The 26,545-nt window shown below is 35.8% G+C and overlaps 1 long non-coding RNA gene across 2 annotated transcripts in view; it reads right to left on the bottom strand.

Moving 5' to 3' along the window:
• LOC123001565 (uncharacterized) overlaps positions 1-26,345 on the bottom strand; it is a 52,341-nt gene extending 25,996 nt beyond the window's left edge. Inside the window, exons 1-3 of one of the 2 annotated variants that reach the window (XR_008958463.1) lie at positions 26,182-26,345; positions 24,399-24,652; positions 23,939-24,046 (exon numbers count right to left, since the gene is read on the bottom strand). This is a non-coding gene — a long non-coding RNA (uncharacterized LOC123001565). The remainder of the gene's footprint in view (positions 1-23,938; positions 24,047-24,398; positions 24,653-26,181) is intronic. The other variant, XR_006410584.3, reaches the window with a different exon arrangement.
• Positions 26,346-26,545: the final 200 nt, after the last annotated feature.

The following is a 26,545-nucleotide window of genomic DNA, read 5'->3' as shown; positions in this document are numbered from 1 at the left end:
CCACTCCTCTCAGCCTGCCAGTAGCCAGCTGCATTCGGATTTACTTTTAGCCCATTGCCCAACCAGGCATTTTTACAGGAAGGAATCAGACTGCACCGGGTGGAAATCACCCCTCATGACTCATGCCTAGGGCACAGGAAAAAACATATTCGTCCTTTTTCCCCAAATTCCAGGTAGCCTCATTGAAGATGTTCTCAGTAGATTTAAGGTGAGAATTACCTACCACCAGTATTCCTTGCTGACGTGTCTGAAACTCCTAAAACAGCTGCAATTCTTTGGGGAAAAAAAAATCACACAAACCGACTCTCAATCACCCTTCTTGAAATTGTTTACACCTCTTTAGGGTCTTACACCTTCCAAGATAATTAAAGCACTCTGGCAGGAGCATCAGCCAGAGTTTGGTGATAATTTTCCTGTTTTCGTGAATCATTTTGGAAATACAAGGTGTAAAATTATCTGCCTTCTTCATCAAAAGCCATCTGAGCAAAAGTCTCTAGAAATATTTTACTAACAAATTTGGCTTTTAGTTATAGGAAGGAAGCACATTACTTGATATAACTAGAAAACAAAGACAATTTGTAATGAATATCTTTTTGGTTTTTATTGTTATTGAAGTATAATGAACATATAGTGTTATATTAGTTTCAGGTGTATGGTATTATGATTTGACAATTCTATATGTTACTCAGTTTTCATCATAATAAGAATCCTCTTAACCCGTTTAAGTATTTCACCCATCTCCCCAACTCCCTGCCCTTAGGCAACCATCAATTCATTCTCTGTATTTAAGAGTCTGGTTTATTTTGTCTCTTTTTTTTTGTTTATTTGTTTTGTTTCTTTAATTACTCATATGAATGAAATGAAATGGTATTTATCTTTTCTGTCTATTTCAGTTAACATTAACTGCTCTAGGTCCATCCATGTTGTTGCAAATAGCAAGATCTCATTCTTTTTTACAGCTGAGTAATATTCCATATTTTCTTTATCCATTCATCTATTGATGGACACTTGGGTTGCTTCCATATCTTGACTATTGTAAATAATGCTACAATAAACACAGGTGTGTATGCATCTTTTCAAATTAGTGTTTTTGTTCTCTTTGAGTAAATACCCAGTAGTGGAATTACTGGATCATATGATAATTCTATTTTTAATTTTCCGAGGAAACTCTGTACTGTTTTCCACAGTGGTTGCACCAATCTGCATTCCCACTATCAGTGCACAAGGGTTTGTTTTCCCTACATTCTTGCCAACACCTGTTATTTCTTGTCTTTGTGATTCTAGCCATTCAGCCAGGTGTGAGGTGGTATCTCACTGTGGTTTTGATTTGCATCACCCTGATGACTAATGATGCTGAGCATTGTCTCATGTGTTTGTTGGTTTTGTGTGTCTTCTTTGGAAAAATGTCTGCTCAGGTACTTTTCAATTCTGTAACTTATTTAACACCTTTTATTTTGAGTTTTTAAAGTGCTTGAAAACTTTGGCACATTCATAGAGTGTATTAAAAATCAATTTTGATTTTAATGAAATTGAACTGGAAAATAACAGAGAATTAAGGTTTTTGTACTCAGAGAAATCATTACATGCAAATTTATTTATTGCAGAATCACTGGGCACAGTAGGTTGCTTTGAGTTACAGCTCTGATAAAAGCACAACTTCAATTTTACAAATATGAAGCCACCCTGTTGAAAGACAACAACTGAGAGTTGTAGCAAAATTTTTCATTGATTAAAAAAGCAAGTAATAAAATATTTTGATACTTAAAAAGTGCTTTGATTTTCTTCCCTGGAAAAAAGAACTTCCCATTCATGAGATTTTAGTTGTTTTCTCATTTTTTGTCCTCTTGAAAATAAGACTGTAAAGGGTGCTATTAGTATTTTTGTCTGAGAGTGTAGAGTAGATCTGAAGAATATGCTGTAATTTTTGGACAACACAGTTAGAATAGGAAGAAAAATAATGTTGTCATTGACAAAAGTGTTATTCATTCATTAATGAAATGCTTTCTTAAGTCCTACCATGTGAGGGGCAATATGGATACAGTGTGATAGATTGGAAAAGGATAAAACTGTTGAGATCGATGTGCCCCTGTAACAACTGATTAGGGAAACAATTGTAGTGGAAAGAGAGATGAAAGGAGAAAAATGCATTGTGGGAATATCTTTAGAGAGTTATTTTCATGAGGAAACTTATTGTACTCCCTGGGTTTAAAGATTTGCTTCTAGATCATAGTGTTGCCAGACAGACTGAGTTGACCTTGGGCCATGCTGTGAAGCCTTGACCCAACCCATCCAAAAGATGTCACCGGAGGCTTCTGGTGTCATTACAAGAAAGAATTCAAGAACAGACACAAACAGTAAATGAGCAGTACAAGCAGGAAATTTTGTTAAATCAGAAGTACACTGTTAGGATGTAAGAGCAGGCAAGCTCAAAGGCGAGCTGTGCCCACTGAGTTTGGGTTTCTGTCTTTTATTGACAGTTGTTAACAAGGGGTGGAATAGTCACTTCTTGAAGCTGGGATTTCTTGGAAGCAGGATGGTCTCTTTAGGAATATGGGTTCTGAGCTTGTTCCTTATTTAGTCAGGAGTTTTCTGTTATGACACCTTTAGGGAGGATATTTTAATATGCTAATATAGCATAAGGAAGGAATAATGTGAACTTTGGTCTGCTTTGTCAGCCATCTTGGGCCTGTCTGGTGTGATCCAGTTTCTTATGGTTTTGTTTTGGAATGCTGCCAGGACAGGCCTCTGACTTCATCATAGTTGCCTATGGCTTCCTCTTTGCTGGACTCCAGGCAATCTGTTAAAGCCTAATTAACTGTCTATTCTAATTATAGAACATAACAAATACAATTAGTAAAATTTCTGAAAAGATGTATCCTGAGTCACCCCTTGACCCATATACATTATATCTAATCTCTTCTTTCACTTTGACCACTTACTGAGCCTTCCTGACTTCCTGAATGTTTTCCTTTCTCTTGACCATGCTGCTCTTTTCCCTATATATTGTTTATCTTTGATTGTCATCCTGAAAACAAACTTCTTTTTCTTGGTACTGGGGCTCCTTCCTTCGAATTATACTTTGCTGAGTCATACAGCACAGTACAGCCACGGTCAAAAGTCTCCATTTTTCTACAAGGTCTTATGCAACCCTGAGTACCCCAAAATGAGTGGAATAGAGGATTTCATAGGAACCATGAGAGGTGGTGATGATTCTTCTACTGATCAGTGTTCAGTGTTGCAAATAGAGAATCTATGTAGCTAATTTGAGAAAGAAAAGTCTTATAACAGGGTGATACAGGACAAATAAATTTTTAGGGGCGTTGAAGTGGATTCTGGATTTGGCTGATGGGAATGACTGTCCATGTGACACCACAGACTGTGACTCCAAGCAATCTGCTCTTACTGTCACATCAAGGAGCTGCTATAGAGTCAGAGAGTTTGGGCTACAGTCATGAGCTTCACCATGCCTCCTCTGCTGTTGTCCATATCTGAAAATGGATGCCTTGCAGCCTACTTTTCTATGGAATTCATAGGGGTATGTCTGATTCACTGATCTTAAATCAAATCTCCAATTATAATTGAGAGTATTAGGGATCTGGGATATGTATTCCTCTATTTCCATCCTTTTGAAGTTCAGAAAGGCGGTCTATGTGAAGATTGGAGCGGACTTCTTTCCATCCAATCACAGTATCAGTTATACTATGGTTTATCTCCAGAAGATATATACTAGGACGCATGGGAATTCATTATTATCTTTGTGTATGATTAAAAGATTCCATAATCAGAAAAAGGAAAAAAAGGCAAATAAATTTTAAATGCTACTGTAATCAGGTAGCTAATAACAAGCAAGAAGGTGTTGCTTGTCTGAACAACACAACTTTTCCAGTCAGTTCGGAAAGCCTGAAAAGACTTTTCTCTGACAAATGTGATGGGGAATGGGTACTAGAGATACAATGAACTTCGACACTGTACACACCATCAGATAACTTACAACTCATAGGGAAGGCAGATGCTAACCCAGCCATTATAAATACTAGAAATCTCACAAAAAAGAAATATTCTATTCTATAAAGCATATGGAAAATTCCTAAATAATCTACTTTCAGATGGTGTGAGGTTGAGGAGAGCTTCCTGAGAGATTATGTTAAAGATAAGGCTTAAAGGGTGAGTAGTAGATAAAAAAGGGGTGTAAGTGCAATATGACAATTTGGAGACCAGTAATGTGGGATGAGTCTGGGCTCTTGATAGGAAATAACAGTCAGGTCATACAAGACTTTGTAGCCATGTTAAGGATTTACACCTTATACCCTGGCTAGCAGAAAGCCATTGATGAGTTTTAATTAGGGGATCAATAGAATATGATTTGGGTCTTCAAGATTTTATTTTGTCAACCATATAGAAATGTGCTTATAGAGGCATCATTAAGAATCCATTGTAACGATCCAGACAATAGACTAGGGGTGGAGAATAGATGGAATTTAATTAAATTAATTATATTTAAAAAAACAATAAAACCCACAGCTTATCATTTCCTAATTACTTTACTACATTTCACTATCATTTGTACTTTCAAGATTATCTACACCTACTATATCTATATGGTAGATTATTCTATAATGGTGTACTATTGCCATCTCTTCCCAACCGCGTGCAGTGATAGCACATTAGGAATTTGAAATTGACCATCATGGGAGAGTATTTACACAGTGGAAATCAGTCAGAGCTACCAATTTGGGCTTGACTGGTTGTTTTGTTGATTGTTTCCTTACTCAAATGATGGGGAAAATGTTAGCAATGCAAATTTTATTTGAATGTGTTGTGTCTCTATTTCATTATGAATAGCAAAAAATTTCAGAAAATGTTTTTCCAATATATGAAAACGATTATCTGATTCGGCATTTGTTCATATCATCAAGTAAGTGAAATAGTGTTACACTTCCATAGTGTTAAGGATAAAAGTAGCTTCATTTGTATGAAATTTATGTATGAATTTAATTTGTATGAAGATCAGGAATAGTTTAGTATTAGATCACATCTCATATTTTTAGTTTAGTATTAGATCACATATATTTAAAGACAATAAAATTACTGAGAAAAGAGTGGATTGAAATGCAATTCCATTTTGTCAAATTCTGGTTGAACTGCAGCCATATGTTGCCTACAGATACACAAATTTGGCTGAGATCTATATAGTATTTTGTGGAAAACAATTAGCTACCTGGAATTTACAATGAAAGAAATGCATGTTTATGATTACATATTATACTATTATTTTTGAATTTTGTGCCAGACATTCTTCATGACAGTAAAATTCATAGCAAACTATGTGTATACGTGTGTGTGTATTTATATACACACATACACAAAAATTTTTTAATCTGGAGACTTTTTTTTTTTAGAGATTCTATTTTAAAGTAATCTCTATACCCAACCTGGAGCTCAAAGTCATGACCCTGACATTGGGTTGCATGTTCTACCGACTGAGCCAACCAGGCACCTCAAATTTGGGGAGTTGTTAACTTTTATGGGCACACTACTGAGTATAGAGCTCTCTTTGCTGTTTGATGAACACTTGGTCTCAATACTATCACTTTTAAATGTTATTGGATGAATTTGAATTTTTACTTCTTATTGTTTCCTTCATGAATTGATGTGTTGAATAAAATCTTTGACAGATGTTCATTTTACACGTACATGGAACCCATGCTTTTATGTCTTGGAAAATTACACTTTAACATCAATTATGAGCCAGATTCAAAGATTATTCTAAATAACTGCTTCTTGATTTTGTTCTATGAAAATCACTTCGAGGGCTTATAAAAACACAGATTGCTGGTCACCAGAATTTCTGACTCAATAAATTAGGGTGAGGTCCAAGAATTTGCATTTTCAATAAGTTCCCAGGTGATGATGATGGGAGCAGATGCTGACAATTATTGTCCGAATTTATCATTTACTGTCTAGCTCTCTAATATTCTCTTTAAACTGCTAAACGTCACCTATTACAATACTCTTCGCATAAGATTTGGGAAGTTTTGACTTTATAGGGGGAATGTTATATAAATTTGTGAGTTACACAATTTTCCAGTCATTTTACCACGTAGTAAATTAGAGTCAAATCCTCCCAAGAACTTCATATCTTTGCTATATAATAAGAATAATTGCTTATTTTTAACATAAGAAATACAGAATGTGCAAAATAATGAGTCTGGGGTTTTGACTTCTCTGTTGTGTTTCCATAATTCTAAAGAACTTCCCTGTACTTTCATGATGAAGGGGGATCTCTATCTCCTAAAGAGTAAGGGAATTAAATACTGTTAATTTTCATACTGTTGTAGAACAAATATACTTCTATTTTGAAAACAGGGATACCTAAAGAATTTCTCTCCACAGCAGGATCCCCTCCCCTGATAAAGGAATTTTAAAAAATCACCTGGGATTTTTGCTCAGGAGGGGTATTGTTTTCCAATAAGTTCTCTATTATCAATCACCTCTTAATGTTTCCTAAACTTCACTGAGCTAAGAATCACTAGGAGGTACTTGTTAAAAATACATATTCCTAGGTGTCCTCTCCAGACCAGCTTAATCAGAATCTCCAAGAGAAGAGCTGGGGGTGATCAGTTGTTCAGTAGAGTTCAAGATGACTTTTATTGTCAGGAAAACTTGAAAGACACTGAAGGACAGAGAGGGTGACACAGGGTCGACATACGACTAACCACTTCCTTGAGACATTTCAGTAGTTTCCCAACTTGGCTTCATTGGGATCTTTTAAGAATATTGATTCCTCTTACCCCCAGACATTCTGATTTAATTGGTATAGTGTGCCACCGAGGCATTGGGACTTTTTAGAGCTCTGCATATTACTGTGGTATACAGCAAAGTTTGGGAGTCACTGACCCAGTTGGTAAGACTTGTTCCATCTTCTCTGGACTCAGTGTCTCTGAGTTTTTTTTTTTGTTTTGTTTTGTTTTTGTTTTTGTTTTTGTTTTTGTTTTTGTTTTTTGTAGTTCCTGGTGAAAAAAGGAAAGGTTAAACACTTCAAGTCTATTCATTTCCCTAGAGCGGAAGATGGTGGATTGGAATACTGACACTGACCTTTTTCACTAGTTTGCTGTATTTTTACATTATGGGAACTAAGGAGTATTCAATGCACTGCTAATTAGTTAGTGGAATCTTTCACAAAAGAGGCAGTGAGCTAACAATGAGAAACCACTTCACTTTTCTCTTGGCTCTTAGTGCTCTACTTAAAGGCCCCTGTCTTTTCCAGGCCTCTACAGCCTTATCTTCAAGATTGGGCCACTACTTGTCATGACCTTCTGCACAAAATTGCTGTGAATCTGTGAATGTGAAGTGTTTCACAAAGTAAACAGTGCTAATAATATGAAACAGTATCATTCCCTTTTTGTGGCAGCAAGACTATGAAAGTAATCTATTTTATTTTAGTCATTACATGCTAATCTTCTTTTCCTTTAAAAATATTTCCTGAAGTAAACCATGCATACTCAAGAGTGACAAATTAAAAACATAGAGATAGATGGTTCTTAAAATGAAGTATTCTCAGTAAATTTAGTCCCCTAAGTATTTTTAATGTTTGTGTGATTGATATCTTCATGATCATGTTTATTATTATTTAAAATATTTGCTATGAGAAAAGTAAAATATTTGTCAAAGAGTTTCCTAAAATCCGAATTCAATTTTATTGTCCTTTGGACAAGCATTCATATTTTACTTTTTATTGAATTTCAGCAAGTTGCTTTTAAAATATTTACCTCTTTTGTTTCAGTTAGTTTTCAGTAAATGACATTAGCAGATATAGGGCCATTTAGTTTTTCCGCATTTGTATGTTATACAAGAAACAGATTGGAAATAGTTTCATGTTACTCATGTGTCCTAGATAATAGGTACTTGGATTCTATCAAGATAAAAGATTTTCTTTATTAGTTTCTTTCCCCAGAGTTTCTGTTTTCCCTGCTTATATTTCAGTTATTTAAAAGGTTTTACCAGATCTACAGAAAAAAAAAAAAGTGAGACTAATGTTTTCAAGTGACACTTGTACAACTTCTGTTCATCATACTAGTGTCCTGATGCTTTCTTTTCCTTTTCCTTCTCTTTTTTTCCCTCTTCCTCTTCTTCTTCCTCTTCCACTTTCTCTTCTCCTTCTTCTGCACCACTTCCTCCTCCTCCTCCTCTTGCCTCTCCCTCTCCTTCTTCTCATCCTCCTTGTCCTAGTCCTTGTCCTCCTTATCCTCAACCTTCTTCTCCTCTCCTTCTTTTCCTTCTTCTTCAATTCACTACACAAGAGTAGTACAATATTTTTCCAACATAAGCGGAAACAAAGTTGAGAAGGTTACAATAGACGTGTGACATTCCATTTCACCTTTGTGGAAGTTTAAGCAAAATGTCTTTAAGTAAATGTTCTGGGTTATGGTATTTCAACTCTTTTAATAATGCCCTATCAGATACTATTGTTTTTTGTTGCGGTAATCTGCTCTTTAAAGTCACAGAAGTGACTTCAATATTTTTTTTAATTTTTTCCCCACTTTTTCAGATTTTGTTGTTGTTGCAGACCAAGATCCTATTTATGAGAGTTCAAATCCTATTTGGTTGGCATTATTTAATTAATTCTTACATTTCTCAGGAATCTAAAGACCTTACTTGTTAATAGTTTGAAGTTGTATGAATTTGCAGCAAAGCACCCTAATGAAAATTGTATTGTGTGTGCTCTAGGCTTGTCTACCCAGCCATAGCTCACAAACCTGAGAATAGACTTTTCAACAGGGAATACTACAGAGGAGAAACTGGACAAGTGAGTTTCTTTCTACATTTGCAAATTCCTACATAGATATTTGTGTCTGTATCTATCTACATCTGCAGCAGACTTTCTTAGATTCAGTCTAACCCCATATTCATGAATATTTTATTAACAGTGAGCACACGGGTCTTAGCACCCAGTACATTCTGCACAATAAATTGGCAAATGTGCACTGAGTCCTGCTGTGTTGAAAGTACTACACCATATGCTGAGGCAGCCTGGTGAATGGGAGAAACGCGATCTATGTCCTCCAAGAACTTGAGGTTAAGTAGAGACAAACATGCTATAGCAATACCAGGAGACTAAGCTCCATGAGCTAGGGACCATGTCTCCCTCCCACCGAGAAATCTTTGAAATCTAGCCAAGTGAAATCTCGTAACACATTTTGTTCGCTCTACATGAGATAATGAATCAATGTAGGATATTTTCAAGAAAACTCTCCTCTCTTATTTTCAATATTCCTCTTCCTCTGAAGCTCACTTGGGCCATGCCAGAAATCTTCTCTTTACTTTCATCTTTCCAGCAGATGATGGGAATTCAGAAGCTTATCAGGCCTCTGAATTAGTTCCTGGGTTCCAGTTCCCCTCAGTTTGGTAACTGCATCAGTACTGTGGCTCAAGGCCAGCTAAGTAAAAGGCATTATTGTGTTTGCTGTTTGCCATTTCCCCATAGGCCCTGTTGAGGAGAGATAGCTGTTATCTGAATCAAAATGCATCTGTTCACAAGATATTGATTTAATATTCCCTTTCAACACTCACATCTCACCAATATTTTGTATGAGTATGATAAATGTCCTTAAAGGGAAATTAAGACAAAGCACAAAGGATGGACTGCTGACCCATGGTTATGGCCCATGGGAAGGATTTCTGGAGGAAATGATATTTGAGTTTGAACTTGTTGTCAAGGATATTTCCTAAAATGTGAAGATAGATCTTTCCTTTAATGTATCAGAATTACTTGCCACTTGGGAGATATGGAAGTATTTTTTTTTTTAAGATTTTATTTATTTTTTTGACAGAGATAGAGACAGCCAGCGAGAGAGGGAACACAAGCAGGGGAAGTGGGAGAGGAAGAAGCAGGCTCATAATGGAGGAGCCTGATGTGGGGCTCGATCCCGTAACGCTGGGATCACACCCTGAGCCAAAGGCAGACGCTTAACCACTGTGCCACCCAGGCGCCCCAGAAGTATTTTAAATATCTAAATTTCTAAGCTTGAGTACACTTTCTTTTCTTTCTTTCTTTCTTTCTTTCTTTCTTTCTTTCTTTCTTTCTTTTTTTCTTTTTCTTTTTTTTTTTAAGATTTTATTTATTTATTTGAGAGAGAGAGTGAGAGGGAGAGAGCATGACCAGAGGGGAAGGGCAAAGGGAGAGGGAGAAGCAGGGTCCCTGCGGGGCTTGATCCCAGGACCCTGGGAATCATGACCTGTGCCAAAAGCAGACACTTAACTGACTGAGCCACCCAGGCACCCCCACTTCTTTTTCTTGAATAACACAACTTTTCAATATCTTTTCCATATTCCAAATAAAATAATTCAACAAGAAAAATGAAAGTAAAATCACAATAATTTGACAAAGAAATATTAGCAGAAAAATTGTTGACTGCTTTATAATATATACATATATATTTGCACAATATAACAATTAAATTAATTTAATAAAAATAATCACTATTAATAGATTTGCAGAGGAATATCAAATGATTCTCTTTAACGCTATAAAAATTTACTCATTTAGGTGTGACATATACAAAAAACTAGTTAAGATTTTGTCATTTATATCATAGTTTGCATATCTTAATAAGATTATGAAGTGTCATTAATTTGGGAGCACATAAAGTTAGATGAATAAATTAAGCCTTTGAAAAGGAGTACGTGCAGTTCTAAAAGCCATTCAAATTATTTAGAATTGTGAACTTTGAAGGAATCATACAAAACACAGCTTGCTCCTCCTTTGGCCACCAGGACGTCTGGCGGGCAGACGCAAATGACTTGCAGAAGACTTCAAAGAGAGCAGTAATACGGACCACTGTGAGCTGGATGAACAGGTTGAAGGTGTCAGAGAGCAAATGTGTACACATTATGGCTAACAAAGAAGTGAAAGCACTTAATGGACTGAAGAAGAGCAAATAACAAGTTTGATGCTTTTTAGAAAAAGTAAGTCCAAATAGAAGTCTATTTAGGGAAGATTTAAAAATACAATTGAAACATGAGGGACTATGGACTCTGAGAAACAAACTGAGGGCTTCAGAGGGGAGGGGGGTGGGGGAATGGGAGAGGCTGGTGATGGGTAGTAAGGAGGGCACGTATTGCATGGTGCACTGGGTGTTATATGCAACTAATGAATCATCGAACTTTACATCAAAAACCAGGAATGTACTGTATGGTGACTAACATAATATAATAAAAAATATTATTATAATTAAAATAAATAAATAAATAAATAAAAATACAATTGATTATTTCCATTGTCTGAATCCACTAGATAACTGACCAGATAGTTGATCCAAACAATTATGGCTCTTACTGTTTTTATCTTTGTTTTTGTTTGTTTGTTTGTTTGATTGCTTGCTTTTTTTTTTTTTTTTTTTGGTGCAGAAAGGTGGTTTTATTAAAGCATGGGGACAGGACATGTGGGCAGAAAGAGCTGCCTGGCTGTAACTGTTTTGACTTGCCCTCTGTCTGCCTCCATTTTCTCATTTATAAAAAGCAGGGATAGTAATAATATTTAGTCATAACATTGCTTGATAATTAAGTAAATTAATATGTGAAAAGTGCTTTAATCAGTGGCCACCACATAGTAAGTGCTTATAACTGTGTTAGTATTAATAAAATGACTTAGCTTTTGTGCTTTTGAGATCCAAAAAAGTTATTTCTGCCATGAAATTATTGTAATTGCTCCCTTCTTTACACTCACATAACTATTTGCACTTCATTCTATGCCATTAAATCCATCCATTCATTCATGGGCTTTGTTTTTGTATTTCCCTTCCCCACCCCCACCTCCATGGCCCCTGCCCAAGATTTTTTCCCCAGCAGCTTCAGAGACTATGTCCCTTTCCTTTTTTCCAATTGGCCAAACACTGAACCTCCACCTAGTGTCTTCCACTTATTCAACTCCTCACTCACTCATTAAATATTTATTGAGTATGTGTTGAATAGATCAGACTCAGGATAGACAGTGGTGAACAAGATAATTTTGGCCCCACCCTTGCAAATTTACAATCCACTATCTATTAAGGAATCAGTTGTCATCATATGAGTATCTTCAGTGTAATAGTACGCTTATTTTTCTTGAATAACATAACTTTTCTATATCTTTTCCATATTCCAGATAAAAGAATTCAACAAGCAAAATGAAAATATGGTCAGACTAAAAAGTATGTATAAAGTACTAATGAATTACTAAAGTACTAATGAATTACTAAAGTACTAATGAGTCACTAAAAACTAGGTATAAAATACTAATGAATTGAAGGAAATCTTCCCTTAATTAGTATTAGTTGGTTGGAGAGGTAAAGAAAAGCACTGATGAAGAAGGTATATTTTAGTTGCTATTGGGAAGTACTTGGCTAGATGAAACGTTTGGTGGGAGGGAAGAGGAGATTCAAGTAGAGCGAATGAGATATAGAAGTCCTGAAGTAAAGGAAAGAATGATCCATTGAAGAAAAGAAAGTCTAGAAGTGCTGAAACACAAAAGCTAATGGAGAAATGATGCAAGATAAGGCTGACATAACAGAAGCCAAGTAGAGTAATGCTTCTCAAAGCACCTGATATGAAGGAGCCTCTGCACACCCGTGCAAACATACACACACATACACACACAGGCCCCAGTCTTTCAGGAACCAATTATTTTTCAATGTAATAACAATGAATAAATACAAAAAAAGACATCCAAAATAAAAGCTTAGATTATTACTATTTTCTAAATTAATAGATTCAACAGACATGAAATTATTCTGTCAAATTGCTATGAAAGTTTCTAGATCTTTCCTCTCAATTTTTGTATTTATCTTATCAGACTTTACGGACTGGCATGAGTTTGTGGGCCACAATTTAAGTGGCAGGGATCAGCAAACATTTTGTATAAAAAGCTAGGGTGCTATAAAGTGTTTTACAATTATCTAACTCTAGCATTGTAGTTTGAAAATAGTCTTAGATAACTAAAGTAATAGATGAGGTCGTATTCCAATAAAACTTTATTTACAAAATCAGCCTGACTGGATTTGGCTATAGGTTGCCAATCCTTGACATTGTTATAGAGAATGAAGAGGCTTTTGGATGCCGTCCTAAAGGCAATATGAGGAGAATGAAGGATACTAAAATGCAAATAATAAAATTTGATTTCACCTTTACTTTGTTCAGTCTGAATAATGAAATGAAAAAAAGAAAGTTTCTAGGAGACAGAGGAGATATTACGAGAGGTATGCACTCAGGTGATAACATTTGCTATGAAAGAACTATCTACAGTCAAGAGATGTTTAGCAAGTGTAAATTGGTATCAGGCGATCCAATGTCGTGGTTTTCCTGGGACTGAGGATTCTCTCAGGACACAAGGCTTTCAGTGCCAATATGGAAAGTAACAGATGACTCCAATAATTCTGTTTTAAAAAAACTTGGTGGGTCATCATAATAGATATATGTCTCAATACATTTGTCCAATCCCATACGCTGTATAACACCAAGAGTGAACCCTAATGTAAGCTGTGAATTTTGGGTGATTTTGATGTGTCAATGTAGGTTCAATAAATGATAACAAATGTACCACTCTGCTGGGAACCATTGATAATGGGAGAGACTATGCCTGTGTAGGGGCAGAGGATATATAGTAAGTCACTATACCTTCCCCTCAATTTTGCTGTGATCCTAAAATTGCTCTAATAAAATAAAGTCAGTCAAAAAATGCTTGATGGAAAGTAATGTCTTTAATGAAAATAAATAATAAATGTAAAAATGCAAGTGAGGGAGACATGTAATGTTTCAGTTTGGAATTCACTAATTATCCACTCACTGGGAAATAAGACTTGGGACTGAACAGTAGACAGTTGATAGATGGTTCTGGATTCCACAAAAGAATACTAAACTAGAGATAAATTCTGGGAAGTTAGCAGACTTTCAAGGCCAATGTGACAAAGGCCACATGAAACACATTTGTCATCAAATATAGTTGAGTCGTTGACCTTTGCAGTGAAGAAAACCATGCACCACGGGGAAATGTGGGGTATGTCAGTGAGAGGGTGTTAGAAAGGCCTTGACTCAGGAGTTGGATGTTAATGTCATTAACGATTTAATGTCATTTACAGATTAAAGTTGGACGTTAATGTCATTAAAGTTTTATTCTGCTTTATATTTTAAAAGATTTGGTGTGGAATAATTTTGGACAGGGCAGAAAGAAAATGTTCTGGGTTGGTTGGGCACTTTTAGAGAGCAAGGCAATTCTATGATTGTGTACCCTAGTAATTTTTATCTATGAGGTAGGAGGAATGGAGTAGGGCTAGAGCTAACTGGTGAAGGAACATTCACTCCCATTAGACCAGAAAGGGCTGTGTTTGGTGATTGCACAGTGTTCTAGCTTTTGTCTACACTCAAACATGATTGCAAAATGCTCTTATTTTTGTCTCATTTCACCAGTCACCCCGTGATCCTGTTTGATGTTGGTATTGTATGAAATTGTTTATGTTAAGTAGGGAACACTGTGGTCTAGTTTTTTTGGTCAGGACAAATATCAGTTGATGGGTGTCAGGAGTCGTGCCTTTTTTTTCCCCTCTCAAAACTGAAGCTTTTATTTAGGAGTGCCTGGGTGGCATGGTCAGTCAATAAGGTGTCCAGCTCTTGGTTTCGGTTCAATCCGTGAGCTCAGGGTCGTGAGATCGAGCTCTGCCTTGGGCTCTGTGCTCAGTGTAGAGTCAGCTTAAGATTCTCTTTTCCCAGGGCTCCTGGATGGCTTAGTCAGTTAAGTGTCTGACTTTGGCTCAGGTCATGATCTTAGGGTCCTGGGATGGAGCCTCACGTTGGGCTCCTTGCTCAGCAGGAAGTCTGCTTGTTCCTCTCCCTCTGCCCCTCCCTCCACTCATGCTCCCTTTCTCTCTCAAATAAACAAAATCTTTTAAAAAAACTAAAAAAAAAAAAAAAAGATTCTCTCCTCCCTCTGCCCCTCCCCCATGCTCACATACACACACTCTCTATCTCTCTCTCTCTAAAATCAATCAATCAATCTTAAAAACAAACAAACAAACTAAAGCTTCTATTTAAAGCTATGAGCATCTCAGAAATTTCCTAGGGACAGTGTACAGATTGCAAGGAATAAAGGATAGAGTGTGGAACTCTGAGTTGTATAATCAGTGCTTTGAAATCTCTATCTTCCTTCCCTTCTCAACCATTCCCATTGCCAATCCCTAAGATCACCTTTAGGTCCTGGAGTAATCTAGAAAAGACAAGTCAAGTTTTGCCTTTCGTAAATTGAAGAATTTGGTTGACATAAAACCAGCTGTTTCCAAATGAGACGGCAATGTGACATCTCAAACTCTTTTCAAAAGCAGTTATACTGTTTTAAAAATCTAAAGATCACAGTATCCACTTCTCTCAACATTTATATCAGGAAAAGAGGCTTCTGATAGCTATTTTTGAGCACATTAAAAGGAGTATGGAGAACACTTAAAATAATGGTTTCAAGGAGTGTGAGAGAAAGCTGACTAGACCACAAGAAACTATTCAAGATACTATTAAGATACTATTAAGAATTCAAATGAATTTAAACATCATGCATTTGGCATCACTCAATTTAGAGCCTCTTCCGTGGTTTGACCATTCTCTGTAGCTCAGAAGTGTAGGATCTTAAAAGGTCAGCACCTTTGGCCCTCATTTCCTATCTAGCCCTGTCTCCTAATGCTGACATCTTGTTTCCAGATTTAATTTCAGATACCCCTACAGACAGGCAGCATAATATTGTTGTTAAAAACAAACACAGATTTAAGGACAATTTCCTAGATCCAATCCTATGTCTACATCCTTCTTAATCTTTGGCTTTGGGCAAGTTAATTTATTCAGGCCTCAGTTTCTTTATCTGTAATGTGAATGCACTAGCTTCATAGGATTATTATGAGAATTAACAAATTACTACATGCAAATTTCCATAGTATGCAGTAAGTGCTTTTTAATCATTTGCTATTAGTATTGCTTTTGTTGTTACTAGTGCCATCAGCATCATCAAGAATCAATCCTACCCAAAGAGGGATCTGGCCTTTGTGCCAGCTCTAGTAGGTAACCCTTGGAATTTCCCAAGTTACAGGAGGGACTTTGTTATTTATAGTGGGCCCATAAAACCACATCTGATCATTTATGCTATTGGCATAACTCAAGATAGGGCCAACTACACCTGATAATCTCAGTGTGAGGGCTGTCCAGCAGAGAGATCAATGATGTGATTATAGCATTGAAATGTTGAAGCACATGATACCAGCCTGACCTCTGGGGAGGGCAGGGGGTTCAACCACATGGACCATGATTCAATCAATCATGCTTATGTAATAAAGCCTCGATAAAATCTCTGGACACTGCATTTGGGGTGAGCTTCTTAAGTTGGTGATACTCCATTTGTGTGTTACCATACATGAATGCTGGGAGGGTACCACTTCCCTGAGGACACAAAGGCTTCGTGCTTGGAATCTTTCAGTCTCAGATGCCACCCTCTGCCTCTCTTCCTTTGTCTGATTTTGATTTGTATCCTTTGGCTATAATAATGAAATTATAAGTAGTATGACAGTGCTTTCCTGAGTTCTGTGAGTTGTTCTAAAGAATTATATAGAAACTGAGGGTGGTTATAGGATCCCCCAACTTTGTAGTCACCTGATCAGAAGTGAGGGTGGCTCTGGGGACCTTTTGATTTGTGGCTGATATCTGAAGTTTGGGCAGACCTGGCAGTGTGGAAGGCTATGCTCATAAACTTGAATTTGGCTAACTCTTTGTGGAGATAAGCAAATTCATATACACAGATTTTCTTACTATGTAGTAAGTACTGCTTAACCATTAGCTATTACCATTATTTTTGATGTTGCTTCTATTTTTTTTTCAGAATCATGTCCTATTTTCCTGGCAAAAAAAAAAAAATTACACTTGAATTTGCTCATGTGTTAAAATCACTGCTCTTCTCCCCAGTTTTCTGTGATGCCTTGGGCTCCTAATTTAGGTGTTTTTGATGTGACATTCCGCTCTATACCCCACCAGTTTCTTTGCGTCCTACGGTATATTCTCCCCATAATATTTAGAGCTATTCTTTGAAAATGAAGGCCAGACCATTCTCTTCTGAGAAAAATTGTTTAATAGTATCTCATCTAAGTCAGTACTGTACTTGTGTCTTTCACTAAGGCCCCAAGGATCCTTGGTAATACGGCTCCCGATCTCCACCAGTCCTCATCACATATCATTTTCCCAGGCTCAGGCTTTACTCTAACAACCTGAATTTCATACTCTGCCTCAAACACATCTTTATGATCCTTTTTTAAAGATAATTTTATTTTCTATTAATATGTCGTCTTCTCAGAAAAAGCTCATTAAGTGTGTGTTGAATGAATGGATTAATGGATGAGTGTGTAAATGAAGAAGAAAAAGAAGAATTGGGTGAATGAATGAATGAATAAATGAATGCATTTCAGGCCTGGTAATGGGAGTTGGTTTATGTAAATAAAGCTCTTTAGAACGAATACATTGACATTATTAAATATGTGTATGAATATAATTCTTGCTTTTTTTAATGTGAAAGGAAAATTGAGTGAATATTACATCCCGAGGCAACTGGAAAATAGATTTATCATTGAAGTGAGAAAACAATTAGTGAAGAAAATTAAAGCATAGGAATAGAACTTTGATTTTGTAGTGAGTATGGGGGACTTTAATTGCAAGTTGTGATTAAGATAATAGCTCGCAGCTCACATTAGTTCTAAGTGCAGTGTTATACTACACATAATTATGTACATATGTACATATAAAATTTTGCATAAAATTATATTTTAAGTTACTATCCTAATGTACGTTATACAATAAACTACATCATTAAAACTTTTAAAATATAAATACGACAAAGCTTTGTATCTTCAATGATGTTAATTTCTACATATTGTATTTCATTTTTAAACTATTCCTTAAGATTACCGAATTAGAATTAGGTCAACACAATTTCTACCACGTATAAGGAATATTTAAGTACCACTCTTTTACAACTGGAGATTGTTTTCATGACATATGCTTATGTAGGGATTTTTTAAAACATATCTTGAATAATCAAAGTTAATTATTCCCACCACAAAAGTGATAATTACGTGACTTGATAAAGGTGCTAACACTACAATGGCAATTGTATTGTATTTTACGAATGAACAAGTAAACATGTTTCACACCTTTAATTTTCACAATATTATGTGCCAAATATATTTCAGTTAAAAAGATTTTTAAAGAAAATTGGTCCAGCTCTTTCATATATATTTTCTGAGCATATTTGAAAAGTAACAACATAGAAGCAGCATTGCTGATGGTTTGATACCCATGTATGTACTTAATAATCTCAAAATCTTGAAGTTTATGTATTATAACTCCAATCTATGACAGGAAAGACTATTTTAAAAATACGTAATTTGTAAATGAGCTTGTGGGTAAACACCTTAGTTTAATACAGACAGTATTTAATATATATCTGTAGAAATATATATTTTTTATTTGCATAGACCCCACAAAATCTTCATTTGAAACAGAAGGTAGTTAAAAATAATAATACTGCTTAAAAATAAAAATATCTATGGATATTCCTACAAAATTCTAATAATATTAAAATTTTCAAGAAGCTTTGTTTTCTCTTTACTTTTAATCTATCCAGGCTGTCTCCCTGGAATTAACAAGTTATGAGTTCCCTGTGATTCTTCCAGATATTCATTTTGTCCATTCGCGCATTCATTCATTCATTAACTATTAAATGGATATGTTTTGAATACTTACTATATAATAAATGCTTTTCTAGTCATGGGAGACACAGGAGTGAACAAAACAAAGTATGTCATGAGTTTTACAATACAGACAATGAGGCAGATCGTTAATAAATTAAACCAGTAAAAATGAATTGCAGTGAAAAATGCCATGAAGAAAAAACTGTAACAATATAACAAGAGGAAAGCATTGTGGGCTAATTTTCAGTTCGATCCAGAGTTTTTGGAGGCTGCTTTGCAGAAGTAGCATGTGAGCAGATACCTGAATAAAGTAAGCCCCACACAATTTAAGGGAAGTCTCTCTTATACAGAAGGAGCATCAAGGTATACATCCTATAAGCTTGAGTTGATGTCCTATTTTCTACCAGATAGTATGAAAAATATTGGAGGCACAAGGTGGAAGATCTGAGTCCAGTCCCTAATAAGCTCACCAGGAAGCTACTTAATAATTCTGCTTGAGTAATGTCATGATAAAGGGTCTGCAAGGTGCACAGGACAGGCTAACTGGATTAAGGCAGAATTTCTGGAGGCAGTAAAATGTGGTGGTTACAAGCACGGGTTTTAGGGCTCAAGAGACAGAGTTCGAATTCTGACTCTGCTACCAATTAGCTAAATTTCCTCAGGTTAGCTATTTAACCTCTTGGTGCTTCTGTTCTCTTATCTGAAAAACGGGGTTAAAATCAATCAATACCAATCTCATTAGACTGTTGTGATGATCAAAGAATTTACTATCGGTACAGAATTTAGGACTGTATTGATACATCACAAGTACTCTATCGAAGTTAGCTAGTAGTAGTAATAACAGTAGTATTATTGGTATTATTGTTTATTTTTATACCCTGCCTCCAAGAGACTATAACTGGAAGTTTTTCAGGTTATTTTTTTCCCTTTTTAATCTCTTATTTTCCCTAGAAAACCTCCTAGGGAAATAATATGTTAAGATCAGAATCCATAAAAGACAGGTGGATAGTAGACAGTTTATTCAGTTAACTCTGTCTCCATTTAACAAAAGTATAATGGGGGCAATTCTAGAAAAGTAAAAGACAAAAAAAGATGAGTATCTTGGCTACGTCATCTAATCTTTCCTGAATGTTTGTTGCAGCAATATTACTTGTCATTTAAGTCAATGGAATTAAATTCAACAGTTAATAGATTTTTAAAAATAATATTATTTCTTTGATAAAACAGTGTTCTAAACATTTTGTTGTAGCAGAATGTAATATAATATAATATAATATAATATAATATAATATAATATAATATAATATAATATAACTAAATATTGGCAGTGTTTCTTACAAAGATGGGACCTTAACCTCCTATTTTTCCATAATTCAAATTGTCTCTTTCCTTCATTTAATTTTGTCGTAGGGTTGCTATGAAGTTGTAGAGTGAGAGATGAAAAGAGAGTTATAAATTTTTGTAGACTTTCATGAGTATAAAACTTGGATAGATTGACATCCTTTTACAAGGACCTATAAGGATTGCCTGGCATGAAGAATTGACCCCATTAACAGTGTGCTGTAAAGGGCAGAGATAAGCTATCATAAACTTGTAGATTCAGCAGGAGAAGCTGTGTGACTCTAGCCATGGTAATAGAATGATTTAGAGTTTGAGTCCCACTGGCAAAGTGCCTGAAGATCATAACATGAATATCAGCATGACATGAAGTCATAAAGAGGATTTTCACTCAGGTTCAGGTCTAAGTATCTCACAGCGTTCTTCTCCATCAAGTTCTGCTTCTGCTGCTGCTTCTTCTTCTTCTTTTTTTTTTTTTTAACCAAACCTATCCTTTCTGTTCATCTACCACATTTCTTTGGTTTGGTTCTCCTTTCCCAAACTTCCCCGAGCCCTGTCTTCATACCACTTAATAATATTTAAATGGCTTTATTTGGCAGTGTGCTTATAATCTTGGAATCTTCTTAATGACTACAATGTTTGTGTTCATATTAAGAGAAAATATGTCGTGCATGTAAAAGAAAATGCTTTAAATATATCAATTCAATTTAATCCTCCGACGACCCTGTAGGAGAGAGCGGCGTTGTCATCTGCATTGAACAGGCGAGGACAGTTAGCCATCAAGAATTGAAGTAGCTGGCTTATACTCAAACAGCCTCACCACCACTTAAGCCAGGATCGGAACTCAGTCTCTCCCAGAATCTTTCCTTTCAAACTCTTAGTTTGATAAGTTCTCTTCTAGAACTTAATACTAGTTTTACTCAGACCCTCAGAGGCTATGAAGGGATCTTAATGAAATGCTTTGGTATTTTAACCTGTGTTCCTTTTTTTAAAAATATATAGTTTAATTGGCCCATATTACAACCCAACCACATATCACATGCACAATATAGATTTGACAAGAGTAAAAAGCTCAAACGCCTCAGGAAGGCTGGTCTTTGTAAATCTCCCAGGATATAAACCAATGCTAAGTCATGGCATTCTGCTGCCTTCCAGAACTCTAAACTTGTTATAACTAAAGAATAAATTTCATAAAAATTTCCATGGAGAATAAGAAATTCTTTTCAAAATGTGCTACTGAAGCTGAGTGACCATGCTTTTATATGATAAACCACTCTGAAGTCTCTAGTCTCTAGCTAGTCTCTAGCTAAGGATATGAGCTCAGGTCGATGTTCTTGGAGCAAGTGACTTCACTTGTCTCAGGCTCAGTTCCCTATTCTAAAATCCAAGGAAGGGAAGGGAAAGTGGTCCCTCTCACTATTATTTCTCTTAACCTACCAGCAAAGCTTTTATCATGATTTCACTTATTTGTTACTATGGACTTTGATATCACACGCTAAGCATAGGGAAGAACGTGTGAGGAAGGTAGGGGCTCCTCTTAGGTACTTGGATAATACTGCTACATCCAATGGGTAAGGCACCTAGATGACTTCAGTGACTTCATTTAGAAATGAAAACTCTAGAATGAAAACTCCATCTTCCCTTCAGGTCAAGCGTAATGGCAGTGGAGACACCAGATGAGCAGGAAAGAGACGTCTCATGGTTAATAAAGTTATGGAATCTCTGTATGGCCTCATGTTAGGCAGGAGAAACAGGAGGTATAGTATCTTCTCAACTCCTTTTCTGGTTGTGCCATTTATATATTTGACTTAATTTTCCCTTTCTTTTGGCTCCTAGTGCGTTCTACCATTTGATATGTTGTTTAGTGGTGGTGGCTAATAGCCCCCAGATTATAGATACCAAGATAGGATTGTGATCACTAGCAAAACCAGAACTAGAACTGATTACAGTCGGCTATTTGGGGAAAGAGTGGGTATGTTCGCTTTTGAATGAAAGGATAGCTGCCTATCCATGTGGGCATCTGGGTGGGAACATGATGCAATTTTTACTGACATTTGGAAGTCTAAGCGCAGAGGAAGATACTAATGATGGTAGGAAAGTAAGGAGTGGCTGCCATGGAATGTGTGACCACTAACATCTTTGAACAGCTTTCCTATTTTTTGACCGTCTCTTACGCTACGTGCTCAGCTTTCTGCGGTGGAAAACCAGAAAACTTTCTTTCTCAGCCTTCCTGGCTGCACCTGCACAAACTGTGATGTGATGTGAAGAAGTGGATATGTGAAGAATCCTTGTTTTAGCGAAGGTGGCAACTTTAGATGAGGTGTCGGGCTTGACCTGGAGCTGCAGCCCCAGGGTCAGGTGCGTAAGATGGACACTCCGTGCAAGCTACCATGCGGGTGCATCAGTAGCAGCCACGGCCCTTTTGCTAGAACACCCTCAAATTTGGGGATTCTTGCTGCATAATTTAGGAGCCTAACTCTCTGACTTCCAGAGATTCTGCAATCTACCTGATACCCTTTACTACCATCCTATTTTCCTCATAAATCAGGACCTCATTCTGTAGTTTGCAACTAAGAATATCTATTGGCACATTGAGCCATAACATATATTTTAAAAATATTAAGATAAAAAGCACAAGCTATTTCAACTTTTCGACACAAAAAGGAAGGCCAGGAGATGAACCAAGTAACAACAAACGACCATTTTCAATAACTTATTACTGTCCTCTTTATAATCACTTTTCATTCTGGAATAGAAAACAATTACAGGCATAGGAGAATTTTCTTTCAATTTTATTGTCAGCTATGATAGGAATTACTCAAAGAAAGAGCATTGTGCCACTTCAATACACAGAATAACTTTCATAAGCAAGAAGAGTCCGACCCTGTAAAGAAGAAATACAGCGATGCAGCAAAAGGTCAGTGAAGAGAGAAAGAAGATGTAATGTAGGCAGAGCAAAATTATTGAGTGATTGAGCAAATAAAAAAAGCAATGAAATAGTGCCCTGTTAGGTCAGCTGGAGTATTTGTTATTGATACTGCAAAGGTCTTACTTCACTCAGAAGTATAAATATTTCATAAGGTCAGGACTTTTTATCTTTGATTTAGTTGGGATAAAACTGGTTATTTAAGACAAAAACAAAAACAAAAAAAATTCAAAATAGAAATCTATTTTTAAAAATCAAAGAGGTTAGCAAGAGCTGGCAGAGTAGATGGAAATCTGAGATGGCAGAAAGATTTCAAAATCAATAAGAAATAAAAGGGATTTTTTTTTTACCTTTAAATAACACTTGAGTTAAGTTCAATTTGAACTTAGACAAAAAGTTTCAGAATCAGTTGTTGAGCACTAATTCACTCATCAAACATTTATTCAACACTCAGTATTTCCCTGGCATAATTCAAAGCTCTGTGGCTTAAAGACAAATAACTGTCTTTCTATCCTCAAATAGTTCCAGTTAAGGGAGAAGACAGAAAGTCCATCAGTGAATTTAGAGACCCACTTAAAATGTTACAACAGCGGAAAGCACCAGATGACATGGGGGTCCTAGGGCTACGGCTGTCTGGAGGAGACCAGCTAGGTGATGCGTAGACTGGGAAGGAGAACTACAAAGGGCTGGTGTGAACAAAAATTTCCTATAAAAGTTAACTGAACTAAGAAAAGGAGCAGCATTAGGTGTGCTGTTATTTTATTACCATGTGTTAACATTTTTTGCCACTAACAAATGGTGAGTATCCCAATGATATACCATTGATATATTCATTTGGTATACCAATCACTTGGTATACCAATTATTTCACTTATAATTCAGAGTTAGAAAAATATAAAATTCATTTGCTCCAACAATCCATCAGTTTACTCACCCAGTATATGTGTATTAAGCACCCATTATATGCCAAACACTCTTCTAGAGCTGGCGATTCAGCTTTGAGCAATACAGACAAATACTGTATCCTCTTGGAGTTTACATTCTGATAGGAAAAAAAAATCAGTACGGTCACTCATATACATCAGGCAGTGACTATTTATTTGGCCATTGCTGTACTAGTGAAAGTTGAGTTCTAGATTGGGTGTAAATCATACACCTAGCCTTTTTCGCTTTTGCTCTGTGAAATTTCTCCCCCTTTCCATTGCCTAACTTTTCTTATCTATCCTTTAGTTTTTGGCTTACCCAACCAACATCTTTATTATATCAGCCTCTAGTTCTTCTTGGAGCTCTGTGCATTTCTTCTCTGTAACATTTAGCACATTGACAATTACTTGAGTGCTCCTTTCTAGTGGAATATAAATTTCAGAGGAAAGGAATTTGCCTGTCTTACTCACCTCTTTATTCTCAGTCACTAGTATGGCCTTTGGGACATAATAGGTGGTTGGTTTGTTATATTAGCAGATAGAGTAATTACATTTTCCTTTTAAATTCTGAATTTTCAGTCTTCAGGCTGAAGACTCTTGGTCTGTAATGACCGTGTGGCTGCATGAACAGTGGTTTCTCTATTTTTCCTTTGCTCTTCAACAAGATCTTCCGTGCTTCATAGGAATCCAAGGTAGAGGGCTTGGTGTTTGGGAGTAAGTTTAGCCTAAATGGAAATTCATTTGTTAATGGTTAATTTACCTGTAGTGATCTAATGATGAAAATAGAAGTTTTCCTATTTCTCAACTCACTGTATTTCTAATTCAGTCATGCTTCAAGTCACTTTGTAAGTCATAATTTTTTTACATCATCTTGTGAAGTTTTTTTCTTCTCTAATGAGGAAAGAAACTTAAAAATTATCTCTATATTCTATTTATGTTAGATAATGAAGAGTTCATTTTGAATTTGTAATGGATATGAGTGGTTGAGACTATTCTAGGAGCAATAAGTAACAAAGAAACACAACTGTGTGCATTTTGTCTTAAGGCAGAGACCCTTTATGGTCTTCAGAGCTCCTTACACTTTTAAAATTTAGTAAAGATCTCCAAAAGTTGTTTTTTTTTTAAATGAGGGTTATAATCATTGATATTTATTATATTAGAAATTAAAACTGAGAAAACTTAAATACATTAATTTATTAATTTATCAGATAATGGTAACATTTATTATATATATATATAAACATAAAACATTTATTATTATCAAAATAGTTTTAACCTTATTAACCAACTGAGCCAGTATCACACTGTCCCACAGTGTCAATTTGTTCTAGAATATAAAGAAGCATAATTAAGGATAAAACTTACACATGGAATTTGATTTGTTCCCATCCATAATACCGGAGACTAAAGAAAGCCATGAGATGTGTTAAATTTTTCACAAAGCTTGATCAATTTCTAGGTTCTTAATTTCTTACTTTACCAGTTAATGCCTTCACCTACAATATGAAAGGCTCTTCTTTACCTTCTGAGTTTCATCTATTTGTTCAAGAGTCATAATTTTTTAATTTTACCTTTTAAAAATTATCCTTTAATGGTCCTTAAAAATAATACTGTAAAAAGTATTTAAGGATGTTGAAGGATATGTATGACATAAGAAGTTAAAAAGTGGGTTACAAAATAGTATTTATATTAGGATACCAATTTTATGTTTTACCTGCAAAATAAACATACGTGCAATTCTTCATCTTGTTGGTTTGTGAGCATTTGCATATATATGTAAATAACAAACAATATTGTATCTTATATGCATTTGCAAGCCTTAGTGCATTCAAACTTCTGTTTATCTCTAAAGGCTTACATCTTGTTGTGATTTTTTACTCCTGCTGAATTCTCCATCACACTAATTCCTTGTAGGGCGGCTCCCTTCTTTAAGCCATCACGAAACAAAGAATGTTTTCCTGAACTTCCTCAAAATATTCTCACATGTTCAATATCTATGTAGCAAATTTAGTTCCTGTTTCAGGAGTAGTAGAAGGTAGCTACATTGTTTCACCGCACGGAAATTAATATGAATCACGCCTGTCTATGAAATATCTTGGCCATTGCAATGAAAAGAAATCTCTAACCTGCCATATTTTCTCCACAGCCTGGGCAGTTCCCACCACATTGTTACTCTTTTTCTCTTTCTCCTTATTCTCTCATCACTTAGTTCCCAATCCCCGCTCTCTGAGGCAGATCTCAAAGCCTGTCTTACCTTATAATCTTTCTTATCCTAGCCCATCTTATTCATGACTTGGGAACTTCTTTCACAACCGAAAGGATCTTCAGTGAATGCTGCTGCTGATGATGGTAAATAATGTGTGTTGAAATTTTACTATGGGCCAAGTACTGGCTAAAAGAGACTTTCACTTAATTTAAAATCAGCTCTACAGAACAGAAAATGATAGTTTGTGCATTTTACAGATGAGGCCAAATATTTGTTAATGTGTCCAAAGGTACAAAGGCAGTAAGATCAATGCCCTGGGATTTGCACTCACATGGTATGATTCAAAAGCCCATCATCAAGTTATTTTTTAAAAGAAAAACATGTCCCCCCTCAGGGCAGTTCTGTCACCAGT

Source organism: Ursus arctos, unplaced genomic scaffold (genome assembly GCF_023065955.2).
Source record: "Ursus arctos isolate Adak ecotype North America unplaced genomic scaffold, UrsArc2.0 scaffold_9, whole genome shotgun sequence".
Lineage (NCBI taxonomy): Eukaryota > Metazoa > Chordata > Mammalia > Carnivora > Ursidae > Ursus > Ursus arctos.
Note: the sequence above shows the minus strand (reverse complement) of the source record. Positions and strands in the feature narration are given on the sequence as shown.